Below are 18,772 nucleotides of genomic sequence, written 5' to 3' on the forward strand. Positions count from 1 at the left end.
GGAGTAACTGGGGTGTGGTAAGTTGTTACTATTTTTTTGTTTTATTCCAGCAATCACAAACTTTTACACAGTATACTACTACAGTATATTATAAACAAAACGCCACAATTACCAACACACTCGGTTTTTACTGCACACACACACTCACCATGTCACACATTTCAGTTGTCAAGGCGTTTAAAAACTAACACTCTTTTTTGAATTGATTGTCATTCGTTTTTTTGTTCCTTCATTTCGACATTCACAATTTGTAGGGAAGATTATAGCAGATTAACAATGAACTTTTAAGTTTTTGTGAGATTTTTTTTTTTATTTTAAATTTTAGTTAGTCTTTAAAATTATAGAAAAAAGCTAGATAAACTTTTCAAATAAGGTTGAGTTTCTGAATATGAGAGAATACAATTTTCGGATTTGTCATTTCCGATTTCAATCAAATTTACCACGGATAATATATGGGGGATTTCATGTCAAGTGAAACATCGATGTCTTCCGATTGCACTATAGGTTAAACGGCTACCAAAACTGTGCTAAAGTCCAATTTTTCAAATGCAAATATTGCACTTTTTTAATGCCATTTTGTAACCAATACTCCAAATTAACTAAGTCAGCTTTTTGTTTTTGGAAGATATTAAATTCCAATTTGACAACACGCAGTCAAAGACATTGCATCGTAATTACTTAACAAATTTTGTTGAAAAACATGTATTGCTTTCAAATTTTCAATTGCATGTTTAAATAATTTCGCTTGTTATAAACAAGAAAGTGAAAATGGAGAACAATAAACTAAGTAAGTAAGTAATGTTTTTTGTTAAAAAATGTGATAAAATTGTTTAACTTGCTTGAAATAAAACCACTTTTTTAACATAACCTTAAAAGTGCTGCGATTGTTTTCAAAATGTAACTTTGTAGAAGCTTTAAAAATTTCGGCAAAGTTCGGCAGATTAAATGAAATCAGAAATTAATATCTTGAAATGTTATAAACCAATTTTCATTTGCATATAATAGCCATTTTTAGCCGTTTTCGAATAATACTATCTTTTTTAGGTTATTGCTTGAAATTTGGCTTAACGAAAATTCAAAAAAAGAAAAATTTTATGTCGTTTTCAAACATCTAGTGGACAAAGTTGAAGTAAACATATTTTCAGATGAAGTGGAGAAGCATATAACGAAAACAATAAATTTGTTATACCCTACACCACCATAGTGGGGAGAATATAATGCGTTTGTGCAGATGTTTGTAATGTCCAAGAATATTAGTCTAACACCCACCTTAATGTGGTACATATAATTTTTTCGGCCCAAGGACGAAGCCTATTTAAATTGGGTGAAATCGGTCCATTCGGATCGGTCCACACCTAGCCCCCATACAAATTTCCTTGTGTAATTGGACTTTATCGGTCATAAGTGTTTAATTTATATAGGTATCTACACAAATTTTGCTCCAAATAAATTTTATATATACGGAATTCATGTCAGCTAATTTTATGATGATTGGTCCTTAATTAGTCATAGCTCCCATATAATACCCGCTTCCGAAATAACTTTAACGTGCATAAATCACTTAAAAATTTTGGAATACACATAAAATTCAACAGAAAATTCAACTCTCATAAAGAAAATAATGACACGACCTAATTTCATGACGATCGGTCCATAATTGGTCATAGCTCTCCATATAACCCACTTTCGAAAATCACTCACGAATATAAATTATTAGAAAATGAGACTCTTGCCAAAGTTTTTTTGCAATTTATTTTACTTCATATTGCTAAAAAATTTTTGAGATGCAAAAAGACGCTGTAATGGTAGCGGAGAAGACATATTTTTTAAGCTCCGAATTAATATTAATATTAAGCTGTACCTCAGATCCATTAATTTCCACATAATGTTTAGATAGGCGCTTACAAAACCGGAAACGTTCCACACTTCTACCAGCAGTAATTCAACTGTTATGTTGCAGTGAATCCATGGAAGAATTTCACTTTAGCCACCAAGACAATGAAATTAATGAAAGCGAAGAGGACCTTTTTGATTTAAATTTACAAAATCAATTAGATTTAAGCAATTATTAAAAGTTTTAGTATAATTAAAATAAATTAATGTATTAAGTTTGCATTAATGATTGTAAATGGGTTAATTTTTGGTCGTTAGTGGGTTAAATTCCATTTTTTTAATAGAATTATTCTTACTTTCGAAATTCTTTAAGGTTTTGGTTTGAATACCATGATTAATTTAGCACAGAAAAAGTAGTCATTTAACCTATAGTGGATTGCTATGAAATTTATACCAATGTTAGTCCAATTGGATATTACTTAATTCAGACTCAATACTAAAAAAGTAGAAAATAAATGAAAAAAGTTTTATTTTCTTACGGGAGAAATAAAACTCTTCAAATGGCTTTTACGTTATGACGGAAAAATAAAACTCCTCAAATGAGTTTTTTTTCTGACGACTTTTTAAAACTCTATTTTTAAGAGTTTCATGCGAACATTTATTTTTACCCACGATTTTGGAAGTGTTTTGCAAATTTCAAAGACAGATTCTTGTTATAGTCGACAGCATCTTACAGAAAAATTATATCACTTTCCAGGTATTATTTTTTGTCGCATAGTGTAATAACTTTTTTAGATGGATTCTTATTTTTAAAGTCAATTTTGTGTCTTGAGTTACAAAATATTTATTGTGATATATATTTCAATCGCATTAAAAAAAGCGACCAAAAAGGTATTAAAAGAATAGACCTAAGCTTTCTTTGGAGCAAAAAAAAGTGCCCATGTAGAAAAAAAATAAAATTGTTTGATGTTGGAAAAAAATATGTCAAGGGTTTTGTATTTTTTAAATTTTTTTTTTTTTTGAAAGATTGAATATTGTGTATGTATATGGACTTTTCCGACTTTCGGTGTATCCCACTTGATTTCTATCACTTAAACACCAAATGCTGAAAAATTGAAATTGGAGCTTGCACATTTTATTTAAAATTCGAACAAATTAAAAAAAAGAAAACTAATAGTTAATAAAAAATTCATTTCATTTAAAACATGCTACTCTTATTACCAGGGAAACCAGAAATATGCTCTAAAAAAAGGGTTTTAAGCGCTTTAAATATGCAGTAAAAACTCTAAAATATGCTCTTAAAATTTAAAAAATATACTCTTAAAAATACAAACTTTTATATAATTTTTAACCAAAAAATATACTTTTATTTAAAAAAAATCAATAGCGGTATTCACAATGTAGAGTACTTGGCCTGGCAATGTAGTAAAAGAGCACAATAAAGTAACACACAAATAAAGTAAATCGATGTCTATTGGATCTGAAAACATTTTTATACATAGAAAATGTTCTTTCGACATCAACTGATGTTATAGGAGCAAATTTAAAAGACAATATTTCTTTAACACTTAGAACGGTTAAGTTTGAATTAGAACTAAAATTTGATATTTAGATGGCGCTATTATTAAAATAGTGCTTGTTTTATATTAAAACAAGTAAGAGAGCTATATTCGGCTGTGCCAATCTTATATACCCTTCACCAAATTATTCTTCAAAATAAAAAATTTAAATATTTTTAGCTGAACAAAATTTTTTTTTCAGTTTTTTAATTTTTTGGAAAAAAAATGTTCGAATTGTTTTTTTTAAATTTAAAAAAAAAATATTTTGTTTTTTAAATTTTTTTTTTGATGAAAAGCCATCTATTTTTCAATTTTGAATTTTAAACAAAGCAAGTAAAAACCTGTAACACAATACCGAAAAATAAGTAAGACAAAATTTGTTTGATAAAGTCAAAATATCCTATTAAACAGTAAAATATGCTCTAAAAACGCAAAAATATGAAATAAATATGCTCTTAAAACAAAAATATGCATTTAAGGGTAAAATATGCAAAAATATGCACTAACAAATCGATGCCAAAATTCTTAAATAGTTCTGAAACGTTTAAATATCTTATCCATGTGCTCATTAGACTCACCAGAAAAAACATGCATTTGCATATTTTGGTTTCCCTGCTTATTACAATCAGATTTTTGATTCAGAAGATTTAGCCGTTCAAAGTTGACTGATTTTCATTTTCAAAAAAGTAGACAATTTTTTTGTAAATTGGTCTGCTTTCAGATATAATATATCGAAAACTATGAAACGTATCGTCATTATTTTTGATTCTATTGATAGATATATTTATTAAGAAAAGAATAAAAAAGTTCTTCTGTTTGCTTTGTATTTGTTCAGGTAAATCGATATTTATCAACTATCAATTCAATATTTCTCAACTTTGATGGAAAATAAAGAAAAAAACTATCAATTTCTATAGTTGCCATATTTTGAGAATAAGTTCTTTGATTATTCCTTTACCTAATGCAAAAATTGCCAGCTGCCCGTTCTTGCACCATTTTTTGCTAGAGGTAAATTTTTGAAAAAAGACATGGTTCCAAAATTTTTTTTTATCTTTTCTGGAATAATTTTAAATCATAAAAGCCTTTAAAAAGAAATATAAAAAATCAAAAATTTTAAAAAAATATTTTATTTTACTTCCCATAAAATTGATTGTTCCACAAATTTCAAATTTGCTAAGTTGGCACCTGAACGATGTAGGTAGAACCATTTTCAAATATCTATCATTTGCTTTTTAAATTTTTTTCGATTATCTCATTTGGTTCAAAAGTTATGATTTTTACAACGAAAAAACTGAAATGCTGCACTGTACCTAGAGTCCTGGAAAGACGATTTTGCGATGGAAAATGCATCTATTACAATAACCTGAAGCATAAGAGATCGTATGTGAAGCCCTGTCAACCAGCCGAATCGACACCAAAGCCAAATATGCATGGCTCTAATGCAATTCTCTGTATTTGGTGCTCTGTATTACGAGCTGCTGAAATTTGAAAAGACCATCTTTGGGAAACTGTACCAAATTATTTTGAGGAAAGCATTGGCCGAAAAACGCCAGAATATGCGGCCAGACATGAAACCGTAATTGCAATACCTGTTATAAACTATTTAAAATGAAGTGGTTGGGAAGTTTTGCCTCACCCGCTTTACTATTTGTTTCGACATTTACAAGAAAGAAGAGCTAGCCAGTCGGACAGACGAACAGGGTTTGTGTAATAAAATGGGGTTTAATAATAAAAAAATACTTCATCAAATTGACTTTGTTTTCTGCCATTATTGGTATTTAATAAATATAGATGAATACCACAATAATTAATATAATGCTTTATAAAATTTCATTACAAAAAATAGAAAAAGAGTTTTTCAATTTAAATATTTGATTTTGGTTCATTTCAATAAAACATAAAATATCAAATTGTAATAAATGTAATAGATACATAAGTATATATTTCATAAACTCATATCAAATATAAATTGTAATACAATATATTTCTTTTTTTTTTTGTATTTTATTTTAGGCTTATATTGTGGTCCTTTTCTTTATCTAAACAAATAGAAATGTTTTCATTTATAAGCATTTTTATGTTAGGCCAATATTTATAAGATATTTTCTTATTAAAATAAAATCAAAATAAGTAATAATACTCGTTCTCGTATCAGCAAGTAAAAATCTTAAATTTTTATCAAAAAATATTCATGTGTATGCGTAGAGTAGAGTTGGGGTGTATTTGTGTTTATTTTTTTTTATTTCTTTTCATTTCCTTGCAATTTTAATAACTTTATCTGAAAGTACAATTTATCCTAAAACAATAAATCGGTTTGCTTTATTAAAAAATAAAATTGAGAGCAAAACGAAAAAAAAAACAAAAATTGAACCAAAGCAACTAAACCTAGTATATTTGTAAATAAATAATTGTAACTGGAGGCAACAGTGAGAAGAAAAATTGGCTGTTAGAAAATTTGACTCTAAAAGCCTTATGTTAATAATATTTAGGATAATTAATGTTAGCTTAAGGAAAACAATAAATTTTCATTTAAAGATTTTTCAAATTATTTACAATTTCCTACATATCAGACTTTCATTTTAATTTAATAGCCATTACATTTTTGCTCTCTACTGTAAATACGGTATGTTTAGATGTATCAGATATTTAATGTTTTTTAAGCTGGGTAACCTATAGTCATCATACTGTTTGTGTGTACCAGCTATGAAAAGTAATAAAAATCGGTAATGAGGTTTCTTTTTATACTTGCTTTGCTATTGTGTACCCAACTACCCTTCTTCGCCATCATGCCATTTCTATCATCCACAGAGCAATGACTTCAGCAATAGCTAGCAACAACAAGAAGAGCAACTAAATAGCCATAATAAAAATTGTTTCAATTTCAGATAAAAAGAAAAACCAATAGAAAATCAAACAAAAATTCATTATTATTTTGCTGTTATTTTCTGTACTTCAAGAAACTAAAAAGGAAAATAAATACATACAAATAAATATATTTTAAAACAAACCACCCAACTCTGCTAAAAAAAATTAGTTTTTTCTTTAATTCTTTCGGGCTCAATTTTGGTCGTATTTTTAACACTGCTTCTGCTATGGAGTAGAACAAGATTTTGCATGAAATTATTTGGACAAAGGAAAGAAATCAAAAAACAAAAGCAATCAAGTGTTTAGTCAACAATTTCGCTTTTTAGTATTTTTTTTCTAAATACAAACACGCACCACTACTTGGAAACATTTATAGAAAAAGTATATTTATGTTCTTTAAAACCCTACACTCAGAGAGAATGTTGATTGGTTTGTTTTGTGATTTGCTACATTAAGGGAAATATAAACTTAGAGATCAAATGTAACAAAAATCAGTTTTTTCATATATTTATATTGCATTTTAAGAAATTCAAATGCGGATAGATATATTAAATTATGATGGCCTTTCCGTTTCCATTCCTTGCCATTGTAGTAACATAACACCAACTTCATATTTATCATATCCTGATAAATATGAAGTAGACCAATATCAACGATTTATTTTGAATCTTAGACAATAACGTCAAAGGTTGAGAACATAATCATGCAGAGGAAGAATACTTTTATTCCATTTAAGAAATTTGCAATTAAAACCAGCAGTAAAAGCGTTAGTTAAAAGCACAATGGATAATGCTTATTCCTCAATTCCGACTTTGTTAAAGGATGATCAAATATCCGGTGATCCATTACACAGATTAGTACAGATATGCAACAAATGACAGTTGTCAAAAAAGTAATATAATAATAATTTTTTAATGGTTTAGGTTTGCAAAACGAGAGAAAAAATAACATTTTCAATAGACAACGAGTATTATATTCGTACCTCTATCCAGACCAGAAAAATTAACATATTTGCTTTTGTTTGTTTTTTATTATTATCTGATTCATATAATTTGTGATTCATTATTTGCAAGTAATTCTTTTCTGCCAGAATAGTGATAAACCAAAGAGCTCGAAAGAGTATTAGTGACTATGGTCTTTCGAGTTCGTGCTGGTAAAAGAGTTTTGGCGGATCTTAACATAAACAAGCCTCCTAAACCTGGTGGTATACCAGCACAGGTCTTGAAGCCATTCTGGCGAATATTCTGTATTTTGGAAGATTGGTAAAATAACGCGAATGCCGAAAAAGGGAAGACCGAACAACAATCAAAACTATTGTCCAACAGCAATATATTTTAAATGTATAGAGCTATGTAGAGTATGGTGAACTATCATCTTGTTAAGTATTTGGAATTGTAGAAGAAGCTCTAGGGGAGACTTTTGTGTCATTCCATTCACCATTTTAAATAAAATATAATGGGGCCTCTAGATAGCTTTTGGAAAGAGTCTAGCATGATGAACTTGTATTAAAACTTAGTGCATTTGGTGTCGCTAATAACTTCTCTTGATTTATATCGAGCTTTCTCAGAGATACAAGTTGTTGAAGATGGGATGGATATTACCAAACGATTTGAATCATTTGCAATATTCAATGCCGTGTAAGAAATACTTCACTCCAGCTGATCTTCTTAATATATATACCACAAGATGTCGTCTTGAACTGACAAAACAACGGATACCTTTTGCTGGATCTAATGAATTTAATAATTTCTTTAAAGAATGTTTTACTTTTTTCAACGTTTAAGAAAGAGCTAAAGTTATTTTTATTAAACAATCTAGAAACACTTCTTACTCAAACTTAAAAAATTTTTATAAATAAAAATTAATTTTCTTTTTTTTTCACTGTACGCGGTAGCGAAGATCCGAAATAGATTTTAACTCACATGTAGAGATGACAAACTGGGAATCCCGTTCTCGAAAATCCCGGGGTTTTCGGGATTTCCTAAATCCCGAAGCCCGGGATTTTTTAATTGTAAATCCCGGGGTTTTCGAGATTTTCCAAATCCCGTTTTTTATAAATAAATAGGGGAAAATGCCATTTTTGTGTGCCTTTTTCATGCATTTTGACATTCTACATGCCCGAATATCACAAAGTGATGTCCAGCAAATTGGTTAAGCTCAACTCCTGCTACAATATAGTTAATAAAGGAAAATGGTATTTTTGATTTTCCTTGAGTGGGGCTCTCGATTTGTATGGATTTGTATGGACAATCAAAAAGTAAAAAATCGTATAGCAGAAACTCAATCTACGGAAAATTCTAAGAATGTTTCCTCAAGAAACCATAGGTCTATTGGACATTTCGTCTTTTATCCAATAAAAAAACTATTAAAAAAAAAATAAATAATGATATATCGTTGGATAAAAGACAAAATGCCCAAGATAGGATTTGAAAAATCTTTTAAGTTTGAGCCTGGTCTAATAATATAAAAATGGGGAAATTCGGGAAATATTTGGACCCTCTGATGTCAAAAAAGTGGAGCAAGGTGGATAAAAATGTTGAAAATTTAATTTTCAGATACGAATATCTCCTAAGGTATATGAGATAATTTTTTTTTTTTTGAAATCGGAATCCAAAAGAGGATCCCCTGGCCGCGGCCCTGGTGGATTCATGAAGACAAGACTTTCTCTTTGCGCATGTCAAATTTCATTCAAATTGGACTAAACGTTTAAAAGTTACAGATGTATTTCCCTCTATTTGTTTTCTGTACTACTGTGCGGCCGACATCCAAACTGCTCAAACTTCAACAATGTTGTGAAATTCATTTTCAAGCTGCATGAATACGCTGACATATACCATTATGTTTATTCAAATATTATAATGAACTTAAACATGGTTTAGGTGTTCTTTAGATAAGAAATTGCATTTGAAAATAGCTGAGACATATTATCGCATTAGTCCCGAAGGGGTTAATTAATATTTATACCGACAGTTTTCATACAAAAATAATTTTAAACGACAGTATAACTATTAGTTAGTTGTTTATAAAATGTTCATGTTTTAGGGTGGGTCAATTTGTTCGGGAGTGAAAAAACGTGACACAAAATTCTAAGAAAATTACCAAAAGAAAGTATGGGTCTAAAGTTAAAACCTAGCTCCCGCCGAGATACATAAAGATTTAAGTTTTGTTTTTAAAAACACTGTCCAACAGCATTTTTGGAACAGAATATTGACCCTATAATTCTGAAAGAGCATGTTGAGTAGATAATTTTTGTTGAATAAACTTATAGTCCAGCTGGTTTGAATTTTTTTACAGTGGGTGAAAGTTTTAATTTTTTGATCGAAATGTGCTTAATAGTAACTGAAAAAAATTTTGTAAGTTAATGTCTGAGAGAATTCTTATTGTAAAAGTTATATTGTGGAATTTTATGCGAATCATTTTTGTGTATGATCTTAACCCTCTATTTCCACTCTTTAGGGGTCAAGTTGAGCCTTTTTTCGAGAAAATAAAAAAAGTCCATTCAAAAAGGACATTTAAGGATTAAAATATTCTACGAAAATGTTTGCCGGAAAATTTTAGTTGAGGTCACCAAAGATACCAAAGTTGTAAATAACAGGTCACAAGGTGCTTTTAGCGTCACCAATCTGTACAAATAAGACCTAGATCTGTTTGATATTAAGATTCACTAAATCAAAAGCTTTAGATATATCAAAAAATACCGAAGGAGCACCATTAAAACCAGTATCAAGACCATCACAAATATATTCAACGACATTAACAATTGCCTCCTCCATTCCAGAACCTTTACAAAAACTAAGCAGCCTTTCACATATTAGGTCTGTTCATTCACTTTCCCAGTAAATACTTGCAACGAGAGAATAAAATCAAAATTTACAAAATTACTCTCTTAAATTATCAATAATAGTAAAAAGTAAATGAACGCTTTTCCAGTAACAATTGTTTTATACACACAATTTTCTTATTTTATTCCTTTTAAAATGTATAAATACTCACATTTTCTTCAATTTTATTGATAATTCTTTTTTTGACATTTTTTCACCACAAAAATAAAATTGTAAATAAATAAACAATAATACAAAACATTTGAAATATAAGCTGCTAACTATTACGAGTTCCAAAAAGAATTTGTAATAGTTTGCAACGATAGAACACTCTCTAAAATTTATACGCTCTTGATTTTTTCTCTACTTGCTAGTTTTTTGAGTTAATGAACGCTTTTCCAGTAACAATTATTACTAACTAGTAACAACTTTTAGTTATTGAACAGAGCTATTATTTTATTTCTGACTAAATAGTCAGACAATTGATAAAAGACAATTTTTTCAATTATCAAATATCTTAATGATCTTAAATTGTTTATGTCATGTCATTTAAATAGCATTATCAATATCAGTTTGTGATTTGCGATCGTTCGAGTAGTTATCGGTTACTTATTTATCGTAATTACTAAACTTAGTAATCCCTATCTGGAAAAATACATATGTCAAAAAGCCGAACAATTGAAAAGATACGTTTTTATAGATAATTCGTGAAATTAAAATTTAAACTCAATTGTCATACTTGTTCATAATCTTGTAAAACTTGGCGCTCGGGTAAATTTCCGTATCAATAACCTTTATTAGAAGGTTTCCAATTAACGATTAAACGATTATTTTACTCCCATGTCTCCTCAAATTAAACAATTAATTTAATAGAAGTGATGTTACAATTTAATTTTTACATTAATTATAAACTTAAGAGAATTTAAGCTCATTGAATTTTATATATCTTTTATGAAAACTTGAAGATATGTATGTCTACAGAAAATTGTATTTTTCACAGTTACTTAAATGCTAGTCACTCTCTTGTCTCCAAACAAAACCTCTCAACAGATTTATAAGCATCCAGACTCCAAATTGAAATGTTTTACCGACCATATGACTTACTATGGTCGGTCTTATCGGATATAGATAAAAATCCGCCCCACCTAACTGTAGCCATAAACAATATTTTGTATTTAAAGCAAACATTTTCATTGATTTCCTGTTTTGTTTGATTTTTATTTTTGCATGAAATATTTACAGTAAATGAGGCATTTCTTGAGAAAATATGTATATTTTTTATATTTTATTTGTTTTAAAAAGCTACAAAAACAAAAAAAATATATCATTACGACCAACAACAGCACCACCATCAATACTAATAAATTACTATGATCCAGTGTAAATGAATGAATCAATGAATTTGTTTGAATTTATGGCTGTGTCAGTGGCTGTGTGTACACCTTTTTGGTGGCCATAAGGCAAGGCAAGGCAACGTTCATTCAACTTTGAATATATTTATGTTTTTCTTTTTTATTTCTTTTCAATTTAAGCATAATTTACGCTTTTACAACACTGCTGGAATTTTTCTGGTTCTATTGGTTGGTTGTTGCTCGCAAATTTAGTTTCAATTCCAAGTCTGGTGTTTTCTAGCCCAACATCAATTTAATACGACCCCAAACCAGCCAGCCAGCCATCTTTTCATGCAATTGAGTGCCTGGGGCAATGATTGTAATATTTGAATATTGTGTTGATTATAGTGAAGCAAATGTTGGCTTAAATTGATGATAGATAGACCAATGAGGGAGGCAATTGGTCTCTTCATATTTATTTGTATTTTTTTCGGTTTCTTTGGTTTGAAAAATTACAAAAAAAAAACATAAAAAGGAGAAAAAAAAAGAAAGAAATTCATAAAAAGTTGGTTTATACTCATTAAAATAATAAAAAAAACCAACCGACGAAAATTAAAAAGGATGAATGGATGTTTGGCTAGATGATGGTTGGGTTTGGTGTTGCTTCAGAATTAACACCAAACCAATCGACTTTTCGGTTTAAGCTTCATTGCACTTCAATTACAAATTTTGTGTATGTTTTCTGCAAGAGTAGAAAAATAATAAAAAACAGAAAATTTACTTTGTGTCAATTTTATTACTGTTATTAAGTAAAAAAATAAAAAAAAGATTGCTAACATTAAGTAAAGAACAGCATGTGGGAAGAGTATGACACAAATTAGTAGATATTAAAACAAGCATAAATTAAATATGCTGCAGTTTGTTGCCGGGACATGTTGATACAAATTGACAAATTGATATAGATGTGTCAAATCAGTGATGAAGTGTTAATTCTTGGTTTACACATTTACAGAATTTCCTACAAGCTTATTCATTTTAATCACATTTGTAGGTTCTTTCTACAAATTAGAAACACTGTGTAATTTATAAAATTGTTTCCCTGTTCTTTCTACATAAATATACTCAAAATCATGATGTGTTTAAGACTGTTAAATTAACACGTAATAATGTCGTAAATTTTATCAAACATCAACATCAGCAATAATTACATAAAAATTTATCTGATTTAATAAATAATTTTGCTGTTATAGAAAAGGCGATAAGTATCAAAAGTTAAAAAAAAATTCAAACTTAAGGCAGTATTTCTATTAAAATTTGCTTTAAATTTATGTTCTACTAAATGCATAATTAAAATTTCCAGGAAATTCTGAAATTACGAAAAAAGAACAAGATACTCTAAACTAAAAAAGTCTTTGAATTATTTATAAGTGTTTGTTTAAATTATATATTTGTGTGTGAGAGAGAGAGTGTTTCCTTGCTAATGGGATTTTAATTGTTATTGTTTTTTATAACACTGGTTAAATGAATGTTTTAGCAATATATATTTATTTGGATTTTTATTTCTTTCAAATTACTTAAAAGCCATTAAAAATGTTGAAAAAGAGAAAAAAAAAATTTAAACTAAAATTTATGGTTAAAAGAAAAGAGTCTATTTTATTAACAGCAATACACATACAAATATTAGGAATGCACAAAAAATAAGAAAGAGAGCTATATTCGGCTGTGCCAAATTATACTTTAAAATAAAATTTTTAAATATTTTTAGGTAAACAAAATTTAAAATTTTTTTAAGCGAAAAAAATTGAATTTTTTATTTAATTTTTTAAAAAAAAATTTTAAATTTATTAGTGAAACATTTGTTTGGTGAAAAGAAATTCAGGATAAAAAAATATTGTTCCCGATTTTGAAACATTGTATTGCCGCCTTACTTACTTTGGACTTATATACGCCGTTACAAAGGTTCTTGAAATATCTATTATTGGATCTCCATATTAATGACTTAGTGATAAAGATATAGATAATCAAGTAAGAGAGCTATATTCGGCTGTGCCGAATCTTATATACCCTTCACCAAATTACATATACTTTAATATATTTTTATTTAAACATTTTAAAGTATAATATAAATTCATTCTTTTTTTTTTCGAAATTGTTTTCTATATTTTTTTTTGTAATTTTTAAAAATAATTTTTTGAAAAAAGAATTTATGACAAAAAAAATTTTTTGATGAAAAAAAAAAATTCGAGTTAAAACATATTTTTCCCGATTTTGACCCGTTGTAGGTCCAACTTACTATAGCCTTATATACATCGTTGCAATTTATGACAAAAAAAAAATTTTTGATGAAAAAATAATTCGGCTTAAAAAATATTTTTCACGATTTTGACCTTTTGTAGGTCCTACTTACTATAGCCTTATATACATCGTTGCAATGGACTTTGAAATATCTATCATTAGATATCCATATTGTCTATATTAATGACTTAGTAATCCAGATATATGTAGATCAAAAATAGGCCAAAAATCAAGGTTGTCCCGGTTTTTGCCTTATATCTCAGAAATTTTTGGTCCGATTTTGTCGATTTTAAATAGCATCCGAGCCGGAAGAATTTTCGATATATTGATGTATGAATTATTTAAGTTATATGTGGGCTAAGGAAAGTTGATTTCAACATACAGAAGGACAGACGGACATGGCTATATCGACTTGGATATCTATAACGATCCAGAATACATACTGAATGAAAAATGTAGAAATTACAAAACGGAATGACCCTTGTCACTCATGATGAAGGGTATAAAAATAGGTTAAAAATCGAGGTTGTTGGGTTGGGCTGATTGTCTTGATTTTAAATAGCACCCCAGCAGGGAGAATTCCTTATATATTGATGTATGAATCATGTACGTAAGTTATTTAGGGGCTACTTAAAGTCGATTTCTATATCGACTCCGCTATCTATAATAATCCAGAATATATATACTTTGTGGGGTCGCAAATGAATTTACAAACGGATTTCCACACTTATATATACCCTTGTCCAGGCGCGGATCCAAGGGGGGTGAAATAGGATTTGCTCTCCCCCAAAACCGAAAAGTTGTCATATAAAAAAAGAAAAATGTAGAAAAAATTTTAATTTTTCAACCACTCTCCAAATGGTTGACCTGGATCCGCGCCTGCCCTTGCCACTCATGGTGAAGGGTATAAAAATGGGGATGTATCCAAATATACACAATATTATTTCCAAAATTGTTTTGTTCCCTTTAACAACACACACTAAAGGTAGGGTCACGCATGGCAAATTTGTACTAAAAAAAGTGGTTACGCTTTTTTGAGCAAATATTTGCCATGTGTGACCCTACGTTAAGTTTTTAATTTTGGTGGAGAACATCGTCATCATTCTTTTGGCTCCATATAAACGGGTCAATCCTAATATATGCAATAAATTTTTTATGTATTGCTTAGTATTTCCTTGTGTTTTGTTTTCTCATCACTTGAAAGTAATAAATTTGTGAGATTAAAAAATTTAAATGGTGGCCACAATAAATTTTGTTGGTTTTCATAGTTTAAGAAAGGAAAACACACTTAAGTTAAATTAAAGAAATTTAGGGTGTAATTTTTGGAAATTTATTTTAATACAAAACTGACCATTATATATTTTTTATTTTGTAGAGGCTAATTTGAATCGAGTAGATATATTTTTGGTAAAATGGTTAATCGATTTTAGAAAATGTTTATAATTAAACATCTATATTTTTAACAAATATTGATATTTCTTCATCTCTTACCGGAAACATATTTGACGTCAAGTATTACTTAAAAAAACTTAATTTTCTTTTAAATTAGACTAACGTAAATGTTTTCACCTGTATGTGTTTTATTTTCTAAACCAAAAATAAATTTATAGATTTTTGGTTTAGAGTATGAATTCCAATTTGCCAATTGTCTAAAAATTTTAGTACTCAGTGATATTCTTTGAATTATTACAAATAAATTATAATAAAAAATAAACTTTAATAAATAAATTTTAATTTCAAAACCTAACTAACTATATACCTAAATTATACACTTTAAACAAATATTATTTAATATTTTTACTTTAATATGGTTATGTAATCTGAAACTCTGGGGTCTTGTTTTCAATTTCAATTTTATTATCAGTTTAGCAACATTACCCACCACCATCTTTAAACCATACATAACTACTAACTACATGCTGCAGCATCTTAGACAATCATGTGGCAAGAAACACAATTCAATTAAATGCATATACATATTCGTACAAACACACAATCACGTAAAGAAAATAAGACAATTGATTGAAAATTCCCTAAAGCTTTAAGATTTCATAATAAAATTAAATGCATTATGCAAATTTTATTTCAAATCACAAAAATACACAACGCACATAAATTGACAGTGTCATCTCTAGCATGTGGACAGAGTTTATATATATATTGAAGATATATCTATAAGTTTTAGTTTTGATTGGGGTTAGTTTTTTGTGTGCTGCTACACACTCTTAATGAAATGTCAAAACAAATTAATCTCATGTCAAAATAATTTTATGTTTATTTAGTTACTGGTGATTCGTGCTTGGACACAGTATTAAATATGATAAATAGCTTGACATTGTTAATGGAAATTAATTTTCATCAACACTACACAACAAAACACAAAAACTAAACAAATCAGCCTTTAGGAATAATTTATACTTATATATGGGCAATTCCATGAGAATGACAATCATGACTGAAAAAACAAAAACTCTTGAAACTTTTTTTCATGATGTTTTGAATAGGAGAAACACTAAAGTGTTACTAAGTATGTGAAAGGATTTAGAGTTTACTACAACAGTTTAAACTGACTGTATTTAATTTTTTAATTAAATAATCTATCACGTACGGTAGTAAATTTCATTTTAATCATCCAAAGATTCTTTTCATTTAAAAATTACGGATTTTATTTCTTTAGTTTTAATAATCTATCACGTTCGTTATGTCACGTGCGGAAATAAATTTTATTTTAATCATCCAAAGATTCTTTTCACTTAAATATGACGGATTCTAGAGGAAATATATTTGGTTAAGTGTAAGAAATTAAAAGCAAATATAACGCCTTTCACGATTTGCATATTTTTTGAGTATATTTTTACATGTACCTCAAAATTATTTCCGTTTTATGTCACGTACGATATACCATTATTTCGCTCGATATTTTGGACAGCAATGTTTTGAAAGAACTTATTATTATACCCTTCACCATGAGTGGCAAGGGTATATATAAGTTTGTCATTCCATTTTTAATTTCCACATTTTTCATTTGCGACCTCATAAAGTATATATATTCTGGATAGCGGAATCGATATAGCCATGTCCGTCTGTGTGTTGAAATCAACTTTCCGAAGCCCCCAAATAACTTACATACAAGAATCATACATCAATATCTCCGAAATTCTTCCGGCTCGGTCGCTATTTAAAATCGAGAAAATCGGTCCACAAATGGCTGAGAAACTAGGACAACTTCAATTTTTGCCCTATTTTTGACCTATATCTGGATTACTAAGTCATTAATATTAAACAATATTGATATCTAATGATAGATATTTCAAAGACCTTTGCAACGGCGAATATAAGACCATAGCAAGTTGGACATACAATGGGTCAAAATCGGAAAAAATATTTTTTAACCCGATTTTTTTTTCATCAAAATTTTTTTTTGTCACAAATTCTTTTTCCAAAAAAATTAATTAAAGAAATTTAAAAAAAAAATTTTTGAAAAAAACAATTTGGAAAAATTTTTTTTTTGTTTAAAAAAATTTTAAAACATTAAAAAAAAAATTTTGATTTTGTTTAAATAAAAATATTTTTCAGTATAATTTGGTGAAGGATATATAAGATTCGGCACAGCCGAATATAGCTCTCTTACTTGTTTTTTTAAAATATGGTACCCTCTGAATGGAACACAAAGACCAAATTGTTTTTCAGTTACTCTTATTTTTGCAAAATCTATTCCACTCTATAAGCGTACAAATGTCACGTACGATGAATGGAATTACCCATATCGTATAATATTGTCGAATTGATAACTTTGTCAAATTCTTGTGATTGATTTAATTTAATAATGCCACAAACAATTAAACTTTTTCATTAGAACATATATACATATTTTTGTTAGTTCTCATAGAAAGATAAATATCACAGGGCAGCAAAATCGAAGAAATTGTTCAGGTTTATTGCTTTGTCGCAAAATCACATATAATAACAACAAAATTAAATATCGATCATACAAAGCGATTAATTCTTTTCGAATTTATTCACAATTAAGTGAATTCGCTCATTTTCACAATATTTTACTTTTTTGTTTAATATACATAAAATTGAGTAGTTAATGTTCTTCTTTCGATTGATTGAATTTTGAAAACATTTTCCCCATACTACGTACAAATTTTCACATATATATTGCATTTCAATCGGCTCAGTAGTTTCGGAGTTATAATAAAAAATTGAAGTAAAAAATATATTTTTTACGTGAAAATAGCATTTTTTTTTTGTTTTAAAAAAATCTTGAAAAATCAGCAGAAATTGTTCAGATTTATTGCTTTATCGTAAACCTACATGTAATAGCAACAAAATGAAATATCGAGCATAAAAATCAATTGATTCTTTTCGAATTTATTCACAATTAAGTGAATTCGCTCGTAATATAAAAATTCACAATTTTATAAAAAAAATTTTTTTTAAAAAATCTATCCATAAAATTCAAAAATTTTACCATTTTGTACTTAAAATGGTAAAAAGGTAAAAATGATGCATTAAGTCTATATAGTGTTAAGTGAAGCCTTTTTTGCTGTTTTGCTGACCTGTGTATCTATATACATATATAAAAATGGCATCACGTGAGAACGGCTGGAGCAATTTGGCTGATTTTTTTTTATTCTATTCGAAAATTTCAGGAGATGGTTTGTAAAGAAAAAATGAAAAATTCCGGGTAAAACTTGGACATTTTTTTGAGTCCAGTCAACTTTAATAAAAAAAGCACCCTAAAGTATGCTGTACAAATTTAGATATTTTATTTGCAAATAAATAAGAACTAATTGAAGAACTAACATTAGTAAATAGCTACCGGGCGAAGCCGGGGCGGTCAACTAGTTTGTTAATAAAATATTATGTGTACAGCAAAAATTTCCTTAAAGAAAATTATAAGTTATAAAAATAACAGCTTTAGATAGGGCTAGTTGTTTTTTAATCCTTCTTATAAGTATTAGATTTATACTGGTGTTTATATATGTATATTAAACCTGCCCTTAAATACAAAATTTTTTTAACCAATTGCACAACTTTCAATTGATTTGCGGTACCAGTT

Source organism: Calliphora vicina, chromosome 3 (assembly GCF_958450345.1).
Source record: "Calliphora vicina chromosome 3, idCalVici1.1, whole genome shotgun sequence".
Taxonomy (NCBI): Eukaryota; Metazoa; Arthropoda; class Insecta; order Diptera; family Calliphoridae; genus Calliphora; species Calliphora vicina.